Source organism: Macadamia integrifolia, chromosome 13 (genome assembly GCF_013358625.1).
Source record: "Macadamia integrifolia cultivar HAES 741 chromosome 13, SCU_Mint_v3, whole genome shotgun sequence".
NCBI classification, from domain to species: Eukaryota; Viridiplantae; Streptophyta; class Magnoliopsida; order Proteales; family Proteaceae; genus Macadamia; species Macadamia integrifolia.
Genome location: NC_056569.1, coordinates 26,471,625 through 26,491,488, shown reverse-complemented (window position 1 = coordinate 26,491,488; position 19,864 = coordinate 26,471,625). Strand labels below are relative to the sequence as shown.

General features: G+C 43.1%; 1 long non-coding RNA gene across 1 annotated transcript in view; it reads right to left on the bottom strand.

Annotated features, from left to right (window-relative positions):
• Window positions 1–388: 388 nt before the first annotated feature.
• The window catches only part of LOC122058738, a 21,060-nt gene continuing 1,584 nt past the window's right edge, over window positions 389–19,864 (bottom strand). Inside the window, exon 3 of the long non-coding RNA XR_006133897.1 lies at window positions 389–706. This is a non-coding gene — a long non-coding RNA (uncharacterized LOC122058738). The remainder of the gene's footprint in view (window positions 707–19,864) is intronic.

Sequence of the window (19,864 nt, the reverse complement as noted above, 5' to 3'; positions counted from 1 at the left end):
TCAACACTAGCTGGCCGACCTCCTTCCAAAAATCGTCTCCTTCATAACAGAATTGGTAGTAACAGATTTGCAAGATATGTCCTTCAGTGCCTCATCATCAAGATGATTTGATAGAATATTCTCCCCTACTCTCAAATGGAAACTGTTCTCCTTATCACAATTCAAAATTGAATTCAAATTTGAAGAAGCCAAGTCAAAACCAGTTAGCCGATCTCCTTCCAAAATCTTCTCCTTCATAACAAATTTGGAAATAACCTATCACACCCCACTTAAACAGAACCGAGCCGGTGATCGAGTTAACTCCGGTTAACTGACAAACCTACCAGGATCGACAATGCATTAACTGTAATATAACATACATCTACTAAACTAAGATAAGACCTGTATATTCAGCAGAAGACCTATTCATAATAATACCTATAATTGTTTCCCGAATACTTGATAACCAAATTAAGTCATAAAAGTTATATACATTTGGGCCTGAAGGCATGATATATACACAAAAATATAACAATTTAAGAATAAAGTAATCAAAAGGGAGTCCATAAAAAAGAATCACTCAGAAGTCACTGCAGCTATGCAGCACAATCCTCGCACGTGCAATCGGCACAATGCTCGAACTCATCAAGGACCCACTAGTCCTCAGAGGAAAACTCTACAGTGGGGCCCAACTCTTGATCTCCAGGCGGGTAACCTGTAAAATCATCTAAAAAGAGTTGTGCACGTGAGATGAGCTCACTAGCCCAGTAAGTGGAAAGGAAGACCACACAAGGGAAAACCACACAAGGAGTCACAATATAAATGCACTTATATGTATGCAATTCATTTTAACCCTATTCACCTAACAACATTACTAGGTCATAGGCTATATGCTACTCACAACCACAGTGTGTGTATGCCCCGATTACGAGCCGCGGACCCCATCCTGCGATACACCCATAGGATTATCGGAGAAGGCCCACCGTTGGTATTAGAATTTAAAATGCAACCCAACTCCCGATAAATTTAAATGACATAAAGTAAATGGGTGACTCCACCCGAAATAAAAGCAGTACGATCGACCCTCTAAATATACCACCAGGGTTACCGACTGTCCTAGCGATCAGTCGTGTGTACTTCTAACCACTGTAGGAGTTCAACAACTGCAACCCAATGCTTTTCCCCAATAACCCAACACGTAAACCCCTGTTGGAAAGGGTCGTAGCATAAAGGGTATATAAATCCTAGCCGCATGCTTCTATATGAGCATAGTACGATTACACGATGGCATCACATCTCATTCCATGAGCCACCATGCACTCGTTTTCAAGCCATCTACGACATCTAATCTAGCATGCATATCATGTCCATATGAAATTCTTCCATCACATACATCAAAACATAAAGAATATTCATTATAAAACAAAGTATAACATGTTATGTAAATGCAAATACAATACGTGATATGGTATACGTGATGTCTAGTCTACACACAAGTGATATGATGACATAGCTAGACTAACACATGTTAAGTGATACATAACATTCCGAAATTAAATCAGAGTCCACTCCCCACTTACTTGTATATGTACACGGTGCTTGTACCCGGCATGCAAGAGATCCGATGTGTGGATACGCATATAATGAGTGCAACCTATCATAAACATATTGGTTTATCATTTCACTATTTTGGGGTTAAAATCATTATGTTTGAGCACTAAAATCGGGTTTAGAATCATAAACGGGGGTTACCCATCAAATTTTAACCCATTCTGGGCATTTTGGAAAGACAGGTGGGCATGAGTCAAAGACAGGCGGGCCTTAGAGCCCACCGGTCTTATACCTGCCGGTTACACCAAAGGCTCAGAAATTGAGTTTAGGGAACTCAGATGGGAACACCCCCCAGTCTTGAAACGAAATTCTTCCATTATCTTCCCTATCTTCTCTCCGGCTTGGGGAACTTATTTGGGGTCGATCCGGTGACTCAAATCACTCATCTGAGGTCTAATCATGTATCCTCAACCTAGATCTAAGATCAAATCAAAAGAAAAAAAGGAGATTCTTACCTCTTTCTCAAGAACACCAATGAAACCCTAAAATTCACTTCTTTAGCTCAAGAACTTCAAATATTCTAGATCTTCACCAACACTCCTTCTAAATCCTTCAAAATCATTGTACACACCTTTTATTCAACCTTAGATTTGATTATCCAAGTAGGATTAGCAAGATCGAAGTGGGTTATTTTCTAAAAATCAAAAAGAGGGTTTAAGAAAGGGGTTTTCCTAAAAATCCTTAGAATACGTACAATATCTACCTCAAATCCAAGATCCCGGTGAGCTGATCATTAATTCGGGCTCAAAATACCAAGACCTAGCTCCGGTGAAGCTCTATAGTCGATTCCTTCCTTCTTTAATCTTCTTCTTCCTTTTCCTTTCTTTTTTCTTTCTCTCTCTTCTTTACTCTCCCACCGACCAACTATCATTATTGAGGGAAAAGACAATAAATGTCTCTTCTTTTATACCTGGGCCCCAAAAAATATCTTCTAGTCATAGGTGGGTACATCTCAGGTGGGCATTCTCAGGTGGGTATACCTCAGGTGGGTATACCTCAGGTGGGTATTCTCAGGTAGGTATATCTCAGGTGGGTATTCTCAGGCGAGTATATCTCAGGTGGGTATACCATTCTACTCAGCCTATTGCTAGTGTTCCACTTAGACTTCAATGGGGACAAATTCATACTTATAATTAAATTGCATAGGCACCCAAAATTACTAGCACGTACCTTTACTTCTTGTACATGACCTCGTGGTACGTGCAAGTGTAAGGCTTGGGTACGCATATTACACTTGGTACCTACCTGACGTGTCAAGCCAACCCGAGTTCAAGGTCACTCTTCCTATCATGTTCCATATGGTTTTTACGTCAGTTCGCTCCGGTTCAGCCCCTACATGATCAAACCAAGTCAAAACGGGTAATTCAACCAGATTTAGAAAGTAGGGTAACACATTACCCTCCCCTTTTTGAAAATTTCATCCCTGAAATTGTAGTATCTGGTTGTCTGAAAAGATGAGGATACACGGTTTGAGTATCATCCTCTTTCTCCCAAGATGCCTCTTCGATCGGGTGGTTGGCCCATGAGATCTTTATAATAGCTATAGAGCGGTTACAAAGAGTTTTCAGCTTCCAGTCTCAGATCTCAGCTGGATGTTCTTCATATGTCATATCAGCTTCTAAGTATTCCGGTTCTATAGGTAGCACGTGGGATGGAGCATGAACATACCGCTTCAACATGGATACATGGAAGACATTGTGAACACTGTTGAGGGAAGGTAGTAATGCCAACATGTATGCTACTGCCCCAACTCACTTCAAAATCTCAAATGGATTAATATATCTCAGACTTAACTTGCCTTTCTTGTGAAATCTGTGCAGACCATTGGTAGGAGATATTTTGAGGACCACTTTTTCTCCCTCTTGGAATTCCATTTCCTTCCTACGGCTATCTGTATAGCTCTTTTGATGTGACTGGGATGCTTTGATTCTTTCTCTAATGACATTAACTTTATCACATTTCATCTGGATCATCTCCGGTCCAAGCATTCGATGTTCACCTACTTCGTCCCAGTATAGAGGAGTCTTCCACTTTCTACCATATAATGCTTCATATGGAGCCATCCCAATTGTAGCTTGGTAGCTGTTGTTGTAAGCAAACTCCATAAGAGATATATATTCCTCCCAACTGCCACTCATTTCCATGGCACAGGCTCGGAGCATGTCTTCTAATATCTTTATTATCCACTTGGACTGTCCGTCTGTCTATGGATGGAAGGCCGTACTCAAGTTTAATTATGATCCCAAGGCTTGTTGAAAGCCTTTCCAGAATCTGGAGGTAAACCTTGGGTCTTTGTCTGATACAATGCTCACTGGTACACCATGCAAGCGTACCACATTATCCATGTAAAGCTGTGCTAGCTTATCCATGATGTAATTGGTCTTGATCAGAATAAAGTGAGTTGTCTTAGTAAGCTTGTCAACTACCACCCAAATTGCATCCATTCCCTTGGGTATACTTGGTAGTCCAGTGATGAAGTCCATTGTAATGTTATCCCACTTCCATTCAGGTACTGGGAGTGGTTAAAGAGTGCCAAAAGGTCGGTGCTGTTTAGCTTTGATTTTTTGACATGCAAGGCAAGTCGACACATACAGAGCTATTGTGGTCTTTATTGCTGGCCACCAGTAGTGTTGCTTTAGGTCTTTGTACATCTTGGTACTTTCAAGGTGAAGAGAGTACTCAGAACTGTGTGCTTCTTTTACTATTTTGTCTTGTATTACCTCATCGCAGGGTACACACAATCTGTCCTGAAATAATAGTGCTCCATCACTGGCTAATGTAAAGCTAGGGTCATTCATTATTTGCTCTTGAATCTTCTCTCTAATCTACTACAACTCAGGATCCAAAGGTTGTTTCATTATGATTTCTTCCCTAATGGATGAGTGTACCAGTAGAGCTGCCAAGGACATAGTCAACTGCTGGACATTATCTGATTGGTACTCTAGTTCCAAGGTCGCTCCCTCATACAAGAGGATTTCATCCATTAACATCACCTCCTGTACAAGCTCTGGACTGATAGCTAGATAGGAAAGGGACACAGTTTGAGCTTTCCGGCTTAATGCATCTGCCACTACATTGGCCTTCCCTGGGTGATACTGAATATCATAATCATAATCTTTCATAAGCGCAAGCCATCTCCTTTGTCTTATATTCAAGTCTTTTTGGGTGAAAAAAGTACTTAAGACTTTTGTGATCATTATATATTTCGCACTTTTCACCATACAAGTACTGACGCCAAATCTTTTAAGGAAAAAATGACCGCTACTAGCTCCAAGTCATGGGTAGGGTAGTTCTTTTCATAGTCTTTCAACTGTCTGAACACATATACTACCACCTTATTGTGTTGCATAAGTACACAGCCCAATCCGACTTTAGAAGCATCGATATACACTGTCATTCCACCTGTGCCTTTAGGAATAGTCAACACTGGTGCTGACACTAGCTGCTTCTTCAGCTCATGAAAAATTTCTTCACAATCCTTTGACCAATCAAACTTTATACCCTTCCTAGTCAACTTGGTCATTGGTGCTGAAATCCGAGAAAAGTTCTCAATGAAGCCTCTATAGTAACCTGTCGAACCCAAAAAACTTCTAATTTCTGTTACACGCTTGGATACCTCCCAATCTACTACGGATTTCACCTTATCCAGATCTACTTCGATTCCATTTTCAAACACCACGTGTCCTAGGAATCTAACCTGTTTGAGCCAAAATTCACACTTGCTGAATTTCGTATACAACTGTTGCTCTCTCAGTCTCTGTAGTACTATCCTTAAGTGTTTTGCATGGTCTTCTTTTGACTTCGAGTAGATCAAGATATCATCAATGAAAACAATGACCCACTTGTCAAGAACATTGTGAAACACTCGATTCATCAAATCCATGAAAACTGCTGGTGCATTGGTCAGCCCGAAAGATAACACTAAGAACTCATAATGACCGTACCGAGTTCTAAAGGATGTCTTTGGTATATCACAACTCTTTGTCTTGAGTTGATAATACCCGGATCAGAGGTCAGTCTTTGAAAATATCTTAGCACCTTGTAGCTAATCAAACATATCATATATGCGTAGCAATGGATACTGGTTCTTGATGGTTAACTTGTTTAATTCTTGGTAATCAATGCACATACATAGGCTCCCATTTTTCTTCTTAACAAACAACACTGGAGCACCCCAAGGTGATACACTTGGGTGTATGAATCACTTCTTCAACAGATCAACACTGGAGCACCCCAAGGTGATACACTTGGGTGTATGAATCACTTCTTCAACAGATCTTGCAATTGTACTTGCAATTCTTTTAATTCTGCTGGTGCCATTCTATAACGAGCCTTGGACATCGGGGCAGCTCCAGGAATCAAATCTATAGCAAATTCCAACTCCCTGTCAAGTGGTAGCTGAGTTAGATCATCTAGAAAGACATCTGGAAACTCTTTAACTACCTCTAGTTCCTCTAGAGGTGTGACCTTTGTATCTAAATCAATCACCGATGCTAGATACCCCTGACACCCATTTTCCAACAACTTCACCACTTGTAAAGCGGAGATGAGGGACTTCTTAGCCCACTTTATCATATTCGCTTGGTATATCAGTTCCTTCCCTTCATTATCGATCAATTTGATCTTTTTCTCATCATACATCATGCTTGCTCGATGTGCTAATAACCAATCCATGCCTAGTATAATATCAAAGTTTTGCATGTTGAATTTGAGGAGTTGGGCATCTAACTACTTTCCACTGATCTCACTGGTACATCGCCCATATACTTCCTTCAATTGTGAAATTTTGCCTGTAGGTGTACTGACTATCATCTTATGCTCTAATATCTTAGGTGTCATGTCAAGTTTCTCAACAAATCTCTTTGATGTAAATGAATGCAAAGCCCCTTAATCAAATAAGACAGATGCTGGTATACCTGATACAGGTAGGACACCTAATCCAGCAATGCACATAAGTAAAGCATGTCATCAATATTTACCAGAAGGAAGTTCTCAAATTAAATCATACCTACTACCACTTCTATGCTAGCATCAGCTTCCTCAGCTGACAAAGCATATATCCTTCCTTGTGGTTAACTCCCTTGAGTCAAAGCAGGTCTGTACCTAGAAGGCTGGTTGGCTGGTAAAGCTGGTCAGGCTCGACAATCTTTACCAAAATTCCCATATGAATGGCAATTAAAACAACAGTTCTGCAAAACTTGAACCGGAGCAAGAGATCTCTAAGCCTGACCTGTAGCAAGTGGAGGGTGAGGTGGCCTAGTAGCTATGGGCACCGTACTGGTATTCAGGCAAAAAGATGTAGTCGTCGGCCCACCAGCAGGTCAAGGAGGATAACCCGATGGCCTATAGGGCTGCCTGTATGAAGGACCAAATCCGTATGATCCATGAAAATTCTTACTCGGGCCACCCGAATCCGCATATGGATTCGTTCTCTTCCACACTCCAGGTGTAAGGGATGATTCACTTTTCAGCTTGTCTTCAATGGTTTTGGCCTTCTGTACAATCAAGGCATAGTCGATGAGATCTAATGCCTCAAGTATCATGTCAATGGATACCTTCAATCCTTTGAGAAACTTCTTGCCCTTTTCTTAAGCCGATTTCATGTGAGGGGGTGTAAAGAAGAATATGGCCTCAAACTATTGTTGAAAATGAAGGATAGACTTGTTTCCTTGAGTCAAGGCCGAGAACTCAGCTTCCTTGCGGTCTCTAAAACTCTGAGGGTAGTAATTTGCTAAGAACAACTCCTTGAATTGCTCCCATGTGGGTTCTGGGTGTATGGCAAACAATATGGCCTTTGAGGATTGGCACCAGGAGTTGGCCTCATTCTTATACTGTATCCCCACATAGATAATCTTTGGAGCATCAGTGCACTCAATCACTTCAAATATCTTCTCAATATCTTGAATCCATCGGTCCGGTTCCAAAGGGTCACTTCCCACCTTAGAGAATGTAGGTGGTAGGTTCCTTTTGAATGACTCCACCACTCTTGTGGTATGGCCTATCGGCTGAAAATATGGTGCATATACCGAATGGTATGAGTGAGGAGGTGGCATATATATGGAGGTGTATCCTGAGGTAGTATAGGTGGTGTACCTCCAACTTGATTCTGAGGGCTGATGCCAGGTGGTGTACCTCCAACTTGTGCCCCAACACCAGGCCCTTCAGTTGGACCTTGTGGGATATCTACCTAGGGAGGCTAACCTAGTAGTGCAACATACCATTGTTATTGCATAGCAGTCATAAATGCCTATTGTTACTGGAGAATCTTCTGATGGAGAATTTGATTCGATTGTTGAATCAAGTTCTCAACATCACCTAGGGTAAGTACTGGTGGAGGATCAGGAAGTGTAGCCATGGGCGGATTCTCATGAGCCACATTCTGATCAATTGTCTCTTGAGATTTTAGATTAGATGCTTACCCCATAGGTTGATGCTTTCTATTGATTGGTGGCTAACCAACAGGACGAGGACCCCAAGGTGCACCTTAAGGGACACCTTCGGATCTAGTGCGTACCATCGTTAGTGTACCTGATTTGCGTAAAAATTTTATATAAGTTAGTATTACAACTCATTACACAATTGTTCGAAGCTTAGCACGCAACCTTGTGCACTTACATCCCAAAACAATCGAGGAAAAGTGCACATGAAAATTAAAAATCCAAATTTGCATTCCATTTTATGTATCAGCTCAATCTCCCTTATAAACTCATAATTCTTAAAAAATGACCTTCAAACCCACCAATGCAGGCCATGTAGGACCCACGGGTGGCATCAGGCACTCATTGCCAAAACTGACAAGCTAAAGACCAGTGGGCATGGTTGGCTGAACCATGTCAAGTTCATGCCCGTCGGAGTTACCCGAGAGCTACAATTAAAATGGTTTAAACCCCTGTTTTTTGCCCCATTTTCTCTCCTTTCTCTTTCACTCCAACTCAGGCAGTTCTTAGGCGATTTTTTTAGGCAATCCCTTATGACTCAACTCACCGAATCGACGCAATGATCCGTTCAAGTTGCATTCTCTCTCATTCAATCATCAAGGTGAGTTCACAAACCCTCTTTTTTCCCTCTAAAAATCCGGGTTTCTCGCTTTTTGAATGAAAATCATCAATGTAATTAAAACTTTAGTTTTTCCTTCGATTCTTTCTATGGAAAACAGTTTACATGTCAATGTAAAGCATAGATTATAGTTTCCAAGTACTTTAATCCATAGAATGGAAACATTGGAGCAATTTTTCCCTTTTTATGCCCCAACCATCGATTTTGGGGTTTCTACTACTCATTTCTCTGCTCTATGTCAATCTAGTATTCCATTTGCGATTTTGGGGCATCTATAGTGTTTACTGATCATTCCATTGCGTAGTTTGCCCAAATTTGGACGGCATAGTTATTCTCAACCCTTATATGGATTTGTCCAAAAGGAGAGGGCAACACCTTTAGAAAATTTTATACCTAGCCATTCTTGAATTCATTGTTTACATTTGAATCATAATTTCTCAAGCATATTAGAATTATCAATAATTGTTTCCATTGAAATGTAAACCTTTCATTTGGCTAGGTTCCCAAATTTGAAATTTCCTACATTTTTGGTATACTTGTTTGAAATCCTTTCATTTCTTATTTTGAACCCAATAGTGATATGATATCTCTTATTTAATCTAGTATTATATCTCATGTTCTCTTAAAAGGATCTACTCATATTCTATATTCTTGGAATTGTTAATGCATTAAGGCTACATCTCATTGGGATCACTGTATACCTCAATCACCAAATGCATCATCTCATTAACCACTTTGCATCACTTGTGTTTACTTAGTGATTTCCATCACCTTAATCCTTCTTATCTATGTATTGAATCACTTGGCCGGTTTAGGTATCCGGGTTTGATAACTTGTAATATGCTATTTTATATCACATTTCCTAAAACTTTCTGCCATATGCTATCATAGCTTATTATATTCATTCCTTTGATTCCACTTCTACTGTTTGTCTCAACTTGGTACCCCTTACACTTTGACTTCTCATTTTACATCATGTTCTTGTCTCTTTTCTTTGCATTTTCAGGATGCCACCATGAAAAGGCAAGGAACCTATCGATTCATTAAGGAGGAGGAAAGCTTCCAAAGCTAAGAAGAAAGAGGTGGGGTCTAGTTCTTCAGCCCCATCTCCATCTAGAGAATGGGAGGATCTGGAAGACCAATCCAACTATGATGAGATGGTCTTCTATTGTAATACCCTACTTCTTAAACCCGGTCTGATTACACGGTTGACCCGGTTTAACCATGCAGGACCTGAACCGGAGGGAGTTAGAGCGGGTTCCTTATGGACTATGATGGCTAGGGTGACCTTAAACACCGGCTGGCTCGACAAGTCTGAGCCAGTGCCAGAAGAGACGGGAATACCCAAGCCGTGTACATGCACCTATCATAAGGTCATGTACGGATAAAGCAGGTATGTAGCCGTATATTAAGGTGCATACGTATATTACATCATATGCCAAGAGTGAGGTTTGCGTCGAGGCCCGAACTCTGTCAAAATCCCAAGTTTTGGCCCTCAGGTGGGCGAACAGGTGGGCACATCCACCCACCTGAGTGACCCACCCATGTGAATTACTTAGTATTTTAAAGAAGTATATATAGCATTTATACTTTTCTTTTCTTTTCTCATTTATGACACTCGTACGTTGGTGAGAAAAGTAAGGAGGAGAGAGAAAAGAAAGGAAAGAAGAAGAGAAGAGAAGGAAGAGGAAGAAGGGATGGATTTCAACGGCGCCGAGGCTTGATCTTCAACACTAGATCTACATTTGGAGATAAGCAAAGTTTAGGTTCCTTAAACTTTCACCATACCCAAGTAAAACCCTTGATTCGAGTAGGATTTCTTGAGATCTTGTAAATCCCCTTTGAAATGATGAATCTAAGGTTTAATGGATGATTTATGTGTTGATCTTGAAGGATTTGAAGAAGTATTTACAAGGTTGGAGAAGCATTGTGGATTTGAAGTGATTTTGGGGGTTTGAAGGTGTTCTTGAGCAAAGAAGGTGTGATGGCTTCCCATCACTTGAATCTAACCTAGATCTAGGTTAGAACCATCCTATAAGACATTGAAAGTGTGAAGAATGGGTTTGGAAAAGTCCCATTTGAATCCCCAAAGAATGGAGAAAGTTGGGAAGAAACAGCAGTTTACCCACCAAGACCGGTGGGCCATCTGGCCCGCCTGTGGGCACCCGCCTGAGAGGGCAGGGCCTTCGGGCACAATCGGTGGGCCAAATCGGTGGGCTAACCGACGGGCCACCCGACCGACCGGTCTTAGTAGACCCCCTGGCCCAACCGGTGGGACAACCAGTGGGCCAACCGACGGGCCAACCTACCCGTCGGTCCAGACCGATGGGCCAGACCGGTGGGCCAGACAGGTGGGCTGTCTGACCCACCTGAGAGGCTCCGAATGTGATTTTTCCATCCGATTGGGCTCGAATCGGACGTGTGACCTTCTTTTAGGATTCTAAACATGATCGTGTCATTGGATCGTGTCAATTTTGATTCCAAAATGGTGAAGTACTAACCCCGCTCACTCATGTTAGGTTCACCAAATCCTACGCTTCTCGCACCGGATCTCACCCGTACCGAACGGAAATCCTTGTACACTACAAGTAAGCGGGGAGAGGACGGTTGGCCTTGTTTCAAGGCATTGTTTGGAATTCAATTAATTGTATCTAGTCTAGTCATGCCATAATGAAAATGCTATGTAGATTAGTCATCCTCACATGGTTATGTATGGATGTTATGTTATTTTCTAAATGCCAAGTGATAATATGCTTATGTGATGAATGTTGATATCATTGTGCATGATGCAATAATAGACTAGATGCCGTAGTCGGCTTGGAAACGAGTGCATTGGTGGCCCGTGGTATAGGACGCGGTAGCACTATGCAATCGTACTATTGTCATATAGGAGCATGCGGTTTAGGATTTTCACCATCCCGTGCTACGACCCTTCTCAACAGGGGTTAAGGTGTTGGATTACCATTTGGGGAGAAGCAGTGGTCATGGTTGTGGGTCACTGTGGTGGTTAGACATAACGCCCGGCGGGTCATTAGGACAGTTGACAACCCTGGTGGTATATTCAAGAGGGCCAATCGTACTGCTTTTAAATTACTGGAGTCAGTACCTTTAATTTCAGTCATTTACTTTTCTATTGAGAGCCAGTGGTCAGCATGCTTTTATTTTTTCGAGTACTCACGGTGGGCCTTCTCCGATAGCCCTATGGGCATATCGCAGGATGGAGTTCGCGGCTCGTACCCGGAGTATACACGTACTGTGGCTGTAGTAACACTAAACCAAAGACTTATTAATGTTGCTTAGGTGGATGTGATTTAAAATGTATTGCATAACATGTAGTGCATATGATTGTGTTTTGTTGTGTGGACTGCTGTGTGGTCCATCTTTCCACTTACTAAGCTAGTGAGCTCATCCCACGTGTGCACCCCTTTTCAGATGATTTTATAGGTCATCCATCTGAAGAACATGGGGCGGGTCCTACGGTTGAGTTCCCTGAAGAGGACTGGTAGGCCCTCGAGGAGTTAGAGCAAGGCACTGATTGCCCGTGCGAGATTTGTGCTGCGGGACCGCAGTTCTGATGCCAAGCTGAGCTCCACTTTTGAGGCTGAGCTGAGCTCTACCATGTGATGCCGATCCGGGCTCAAACCTTGATGCCAAGCTGAGCTCTAGCCTTTGATATCGAGCCGAGTTGTATACTCTGATTTTTGATGGTTTCCTTTTTGTACTTGATATGTGAATTGTACTTTTATTGTGTAATTATCATGCCTTCGGGCCCACATGTACATAACTATTATATCACAATTCAGGTATCAAGTTAGGAGAATATTCACAGGTAAACCAAGTCTTCCGCTGATCTGATAAGCTTTTATTAGTTGTGTGTATGCTGTGGTGGAATACAGTATCAGATGATCCTGGCAGGTTTGGGTTAACCGGTGTTAACCTGGTCACTGGCCTGGTTCGGTGTGAACGGGGTGTGACAACGGTGGTATCAGAGCGTGATGCTCTGCTCCACTCACAGCATACCATTAGAATCCTGTAGAATCTACAATAGGAAACTGGGTTTGGGTTAATGTAAAAGCTTTAAAGAGTTAAAAGCCAAAGAAAGAAAGTATTAAAAAGAGTTGCATTTAGGTATTGCATTCATGGCATGCGTGAGAGTAGATAAAAGGTAAATAAATTGGTGTTACAACCTATAGAGTACTAGTTTGACAAATTTTTGGCAGCATAATGGCCTAAAATGGGATTTCCAAAAAAATTTACACACTAACACCTGATAAACAATAGATATATAATATAACAATGATTAAAAAGGTAACAGTAGAAAAAGGTAACAGTAGACACCACAACTAAACTATACAAGAATTCAACATATAAATTCATCACAAACCACTATCAAAACACATTATCCCACAAATAATTCCAGTTACAGTGCAAGTATAAGGAATAAGAAAAAAAATGAAATATACAACAAGGTCCAATAACAGGAAACAGATAAGAAGCTGGTGTGGGCGAGCTAAGCCCTCACTGATCATCATCGTCGTCATCTATGATTACTACGTTCGCCAGAGGTCTAGAGTTGACGTTGAGGCGATGGTCGTAGTAGTCAAACCTCACGTTCACCAGCCATACCACCCTCTGCAATCGGCCAAAGTCTGCTGAGATGGCAGTGGCCGTGGTGTTCAGGTCCTGGCCCAGTTGGAGAAAGCAGTTCTCCAAAGTAGCCTACCTCTCCAGGATGCGTTCTTCCCTGGAAGCACTCTCGTCCAGTCTTCTCAGTAGCTGATCTTGGCCCTCCTGCAAAGCCCTCATGGTGGACATCATGCCCCCAAAATCATATGCACCACCCTCAGGTGGTGGGGCTCTATGCTGTGGGGCTGCAGCTCTGGTGAAGCCAGGATCGGTACATCTCGACTCCTGAGGCACGTCCTCATCCCCCAAGTCATCTTCCTCATCCTAAGGAACATAGTCCTCATCCTCCTCACTGGACTCCTCCTCCATGAGAACATCCTTCATAGGGGCAGCCCTCCTATCCCTACCTCTTTGAGCTCCTGCTCTTAGAGGTGTATCCATAAGGGTGTCGAACTTGTCTGTCGGAGTCTTCCCCTCCTCCCCACTCAGGTCCACTCCGAAGAACTCAAAGATCCTAGTGAGGATCCGGCCATATGGAAATCCTCCATCCTCGGGGTGGGAAGTATGGTACTCCATCGTCTTGAGGATGATGTATGGCAGGCACAAGTGCTCGACACCTCTCTCTACAGTCGTGTATATCCAGAAAGCAATGAAGGCCGCCATGAAGCCCACCTGGTTCCGATGACCTCCTCTGGGGAGCAAGTTGAACTGGACTAAACGGGCAAACACGTGAACCTCGGGGTAGAAAGATGTCTTGGACTCCGGACGTGCACTGCTGCCACAGATGGTCTCGTAGATGTAGTCCGACATCTGCAAACTCATGAATGGTCTTAGGGGCTTACTCCTTGGAGGACTATAGTAACGGTGCCCGGCTGCTGAGATGCCTAAGATGCTGGCCAAGGTATCCACGGTCAGCTGGATGTCCACCCCCTTCACCAAGCTGACTATGGTGTACTCCCCGTACTGATAAGAAACCTCCAAGTTGCAGTAGAACCTGTGAACTAGCTGCTCATAGCATGGACGGTCTACGTGGAGGATAGACTCCCAGCCCAGTGCTGAGAACCTCTCCTGTAGCTGAGCCTTATGAAAGTTGTCGACTACCACGGTCTTCTCCATCATTACCGACCTCTTCAGGAAAGTCGTCCAGTTGGCTGCTGCCTCTGCACTGTGGAAGAGCTCCTCATCATAGTCTGAAGGGTCAAACCAGGCAGGTCCGGGTCTCCTTGTGCGGGGGGCTAGAGAGCTGGTTCCTGCACTCTTCCGCTTAGAAGCGGTGGTCTTACGTCGAGTGCCAGAGGATGAGGGCCCCTTGCCAGTGCGAGATGACATCCTGGAAAGAAAAGAGGAAAGGAGGGTGAGTAAGGAAAAGAGAATGACAACAGAGAGATGGGTGAGCAATAAGTGAAAGCCCCGAAACTCAAATTTTCTCGCAAAAATAGAAAATGCGACAAGCGAGGAATGATAGGGAGCCTATGGACAAGATGCACGGTAAGTGACAAAGCAGAGTCATGGTAAAACAACAATATGATAGAAAGGGGCATATGTAACATGAGAGGATTCAAATTTCAATGCACAAGTTCATTCACCATGGAGTAAAACTTGACACTATAGGTCTAAGACGGAAATGCCATGGTAGCGAGATCATGAATATGCAAAAACATACTCTAATAGACTATGGAGGTCCACAAATACCAAGTATGTAAAGAAAAAAATCAAGGAAACCCAACACAAAAGAGGGGTTTTCATGGGAAGACATGGGGATTCCAAGCATAAGGGACATTTCATGAATTCCATAGCATGTTAAGCACAAATCAAGCGTAATGCATCACAAATGAATCATTAATTGGAGAAAAAGAGCGAGAATTGAAGAAATCCCCAAATTTGAGAAAACTAGGGCACGATTTGGGGTTTTTCTCAAAATGGGGAGATAAATCCTAACAAACTAGAAACGACCACAAGAGAAACATCATAATCACATGGAAACGCTATTCTATGGAAAGAAATATGGAAAGAGAGCCTAGATTAAAGTCTACACATGGATTTTACCTCCCAAGTAAAAACTCTGAGAAAAAGGGAAGAAAAAACTTACTTGGAAGTGGGAGAGTTGAATCTTCGCAAAAAGCACTGGGTTGATGAGAGGAATCGCGAGTGGAAGCACCGAGGAGACCTCCAAGATCGCCCAAGGAAGAGAGGGAGAGAGAGAAAGAGAAAGTGAAGGAGATAAGACAGAACAGAGCTTAAGTGCCCTGTTCGTGTTTTTCACTCGGCCAGGACCGGCAGGCCCACCGGTGGGCCAACCTGCCCCCCGGTGTCACCTGTCGGTTGAGGACCAGGACCAGCGGGCCAACCTGCCCACCGGTGCAGCCCACCGGTTGAGGAAACTTGGGGAAAAATGGAAATTTTTTTTATGATATTAAGATTATTAATATAATGTATTGATTTTGTCATTACTCTTATAATTGCTGTTATGGTTAAGTAGGACCACTGACATACTTGTCGGAGCACCGGCCTTGTATCTTGGAATTAAGTTGCAGTTAGTTACAGACTATCATACACTACAATAACCTATGTGATGGCATATACTTGTGTGCTAAAATCAATTCTACGGTGTTTAACCAATGTGGTGCATGATATGCTCCAGGTACAGGGATACGATGGTATGTACTAGATCTGGTAGCAATGCCCGAGGTACCTCGCGTGGTCCTCGTCTGGTCGGTCAACCACCGAATCCCAAGAGGTCCCGCTCTATGGGGCAAACCTCACCTCCACCACCTCCAGAGACCTTTGGTCAGGGTGGGGCACATGGGGACCGACCTATGACTACACTCCCGGACCCTCCATTGGTTATTACTCCGGGAGATGTTGCTACCATAATTCAGCAGTCACAACAGGCTTTTCAGCAACAAATGCTTCAACAACAACAAGCATTTATGACTGCTATTCAGCAACAATTGGACCTTTCTCAATTTGGTCAACCTCCCCGGGTACTCACTCCACAGGACCCTCCTGTAGGGTCGGGAACGGGACCACAAGTGGGAGGTACACCTCCAATTCCACCATTCAGTGTTCCTCAGTATGGGGTGCCTCCTCCATACTCTTACTATCCAGCTTATGCTCCTAACTTTCCACTGACGAATAATACGTCAAAGGTAGTGGAGTCATTCAAAAGGAACTTACCACCTGTATTCTCTAAGGTGGGGAGTGATCCTCTGGAACCAGACCAGTGGATCCAAGAACTGGAGAAAATATTTGAGGTGATTGAGTGCACGGATGCACAGAAACTCATTTGTGTGGGGTTACAACTCAAGAAGGAGGCCAACTCTTGGTGGCAAGCTTTTAAGCCCATATTGTTGGCTGCCCATCCAGAACCCACCTGGGAACAGTTCAAGGAGTTGTTCTTGGACAATCATTACCCGTGCAGCTTCAGAGACCATAAGGAGACTGAGTTTATGGCTTTAACTCAAGGAGGTAAGACTGTCCTTGAGTACCAACAACAATTTGAGAGCTTGTTCCATTTTTCCCCAAGGCATATGAGAACAGATGAAGAGAAGGCTACGAGATTCCTAAAAGGCCTAAAAGCATCCATTGGGTCTGTACTTGAGGTCTTGGATTTGACTGACTATGGCCAGATTGTGCAGAAGGCCAAGACCATGGAGGATAAGCAAAAGGGAGAGCCGTCCCTCACCCCTGGACTGTGGAAGAGAACAGACCCATTTTCGAATATGGGAAACTCCTCCAAGGCATACCGCGGATCGTACAGTTCTGGGCCTATGTATAGGCAGTCCTATAGGTCATCTAGCTACCCTCCTAGACCAGCTGGTGGTTCGGGCTCCACATCTTATCGCCCGAACACTAGTGCGGCACCTACAGCTCCAAGGCCACCTCGACCTCCATCTGCAACGGGTCAAGTGCAGAGGGGCCCCGCCCCAGTTCTGACATCTCAGATCCACTGCTTTAACTGCCATTCATATGGGCACTATGTAAAAGACTGTTGGGTCAGACCAGCCTTACCCTCTAGTCAGCCCTCTGCGTACCGACCTCCCTTAGCTCAGGGGAATCAACCGCAGGGAAGGATGTATGCTCTATCAGCTGAGGAAGCTGAGGCCAGTACTGAAGTAGTAGCAGGTACATTTTAAATTAAGAATTTCTTTATGTTAAATATTGATGACCTACTAAAATTATATGCATTGTTACATTAGGTGTCCTACCCATATCAGGCATACTAGCCTATGTTTTATTCGATTCAGGAGCTACTCATTCATTCGCATCTAAGAGATTTGCAAAGAAACTTAGGATGCCACCCAGAATCCTAGATCAAGGAATGATTGTTAGTATGCCTACTGGTAAAGTTACACAGTTGAAGGAGGTGTATGGGCCGTGCCCAGTGGAAATTAGTGGGAAGAACTTTGGTGCACAACTTATTAAGTTCAATATATAGAATTTTGATGTTATACTGGGCATGGATTGGTTGGCGGCTCATCGAGCTAATGTGATGTGTGCTGAAAAGCTGATTAGGGTGACAGATGAAGAAGGAAGAGAATTGGTATACCGAGCAGATAAAGTGAAACGGGCGAGAAAGGTCCTTGTCTCCGCTCTTCAAGCGGTAAAGTTGTTGGAAGACGGCTGTCAAGGCTACTTAGCATCAGTACTTGATGTGGATGCAAGAATTACACCTCTAGAAGAGGTAAAGGTGGTTAAAGAGTTTCTCGACGTCTTCCCAGATGATCTGATACATTTACCACCAGATAGAGAGTTGGAGTTTGCCATAGATTTGACTCCTGGAGCAGCTCCAGTATCTAAGGCTCCATACAGGATGGCACCAGCTGAATTGAAGGAGTTACAGATGCAGTTGCAGGAATTGTTGGAAAAGGGGTTTATTCGCCCAAGTGTTTCACCTTGGGGTGCCCCGGTATTGTTTGTCAAGAAGAAAGATGGCAGCTTGCGTATGTGCATTGATTACCGGGAGTTGAATAAGCTAACCATTAAGAACCGGTATCCATTGCCACGCATTGATGATTTATTTGACCAATTACAGGGTGCCAGGGTATTTTCAAAGTTAGACCTTCGATCAGGCGATTATCAGCTCAAGATAAAGAGCAGCGACATATCCAAAACAGCGTTTAGGACTCGGTATGGGCACTATGAGTTCCTAGTATTATCTTTTGGGTTAACCAATGCACCTGCAACATTCATGGATCTAATGAATCGAGTATTTCATGATATCCTCAATAAATGGATAATCATTTTTATTGATGACATCTTGATCTACTCTAAGACAGAAGAGGAGCACACTCAACACTTGAGAATGGTGTTACAGAGGTTGAGAGAACAATAGTTGTTTTCCAAATACAAAAAGTGTGAATTTTGGCTTGAGCAAGTTGGATTCCTGGGACACGTAGTGTCTAAGGCCGGAATCGAGGTAGATCTTGATAAGGTGAAAGCAGTAGTAGAATGGGAAAGCCCTAAGAATGTCACTGAAATCAAAAGCTTCTTGGGTTTGGCTGGATATTATCGGCGCTTCATTGAGAATTTCGCCCGGATCTCAGGACAATGACTAAATTAACCAAAAAGGGTGTGAAATTCGACTAGGCAGAGGAATGTGAGAAGAGTTTCCAGGAATTGAAGAAGAGATTGGTGTCGGCCCCTATGTTAACCATCCCTGAAGGCACAGGTGGAATGACAGTCTACACTGATGCTTCTAAAGTTGGTTTGGGTTACGTTCTCATGCAACTCGGTAAAGTAATAGCGTATGCATCCCAACAACTAAAGGAGTATGAGAAGAACTACGCCACTCATGACTTAGAACTAGCCGCAGTCATTTTTGCCCTTAAGATTTGGCGACATTATTTGTATGGGGAGAAGTGTGAGATATACAGTGATCACAAAAGCCTGAAGTACTTCTTCACCCAGAAGGATTTGAACATGAGACAGAGGAGATAGCTGGAGCTCATGAAGGATTATGACTATGACATTCAGTATCATCCCGACAAGGCAAATGTAGAGGCAGATGCGTTGAGCCGAAAGGCATAGACTGTGTCACTCTCATGCTTAGATGCTTAGTAGTCAGCCCACCACTCGTGCAAGAGGTGATGCTAGTGGATGAAGCTCTCTTATATAAAGGAGCAACCCTAGAATTAGAATGTCAACCAGAAAACCTTAAATGGCTGACTGTATCCTTGACGGCTCTATAGGTGCATCCGGCTATTAGGCAAGAGGTAATAATGAAACAACCTTTGGATCCTGAATTGTAGTGGATTAGAGTTAAGGTTCAAGATCAAACAATGAACGACCCAGATTTTGTTTTAGCCAGTGATGGGGCATTGATGTTTTGAGGCAGATTGTGTGTACCCGATGATTTGGATATATAAGACAAGATAGTGCGAGAAGCACATAGCTCCGAGTACTCACTCCACCCAGGAAGCACAAAGATGTACAAGGACCTCAAACAAAATTACTGGTGGCCAAGCATGAAAGTCACAATAGCTCTGTATGTGGCAACTTGTCTTACATGCCAAAAAGTAAAAGTTACGAGGCATCAACCTTATGGTACCCTTCAGCCACTCCCAGTACCAGAATGGAAGTGGGAAAGGAT